Source organism: Arachis ipaensis, chromosome B05, assembly GCF_000816755.2.
Source record: "Arachis ipaensis cultivar K30076 chromosome B05, Araip1.1, whole genome shotgun sequence".
Classification (NCBI taxonomy): domain Eukaryota; kingdom Viridiplantae; phylum Streptophyta; class Magnoliopsida; order Fabales; family Fabaceae; genus Arachis; species Arachis ipaensis.
The window spans coordinates 17,663,686-17,663,889 of record NC_029789.2 but is presented as its reverse complement, the minus strand read 5'-3'; positions in this window follow the sequence as shown (position 1 = coordinate 17,663,889).

The window sequence follows — 204 nt, the reverse complement described above, 5'->3', positions numbered from 1 at the left end:
CCATGCTTTGTATATAGAATTTAATTTTGACCATTCGGTTATTGTAAAATTATTGTATACATATATTTAATAGTATAATGTGATATTAACAAAAATAATTTATTTTTATATTGATCGGATAAATAATTATTTAAAAAATTTATTGTAATTATACGTGTAAAATATTTTATATTATCATTAAATTAAAATTAAACTCTTATTTTA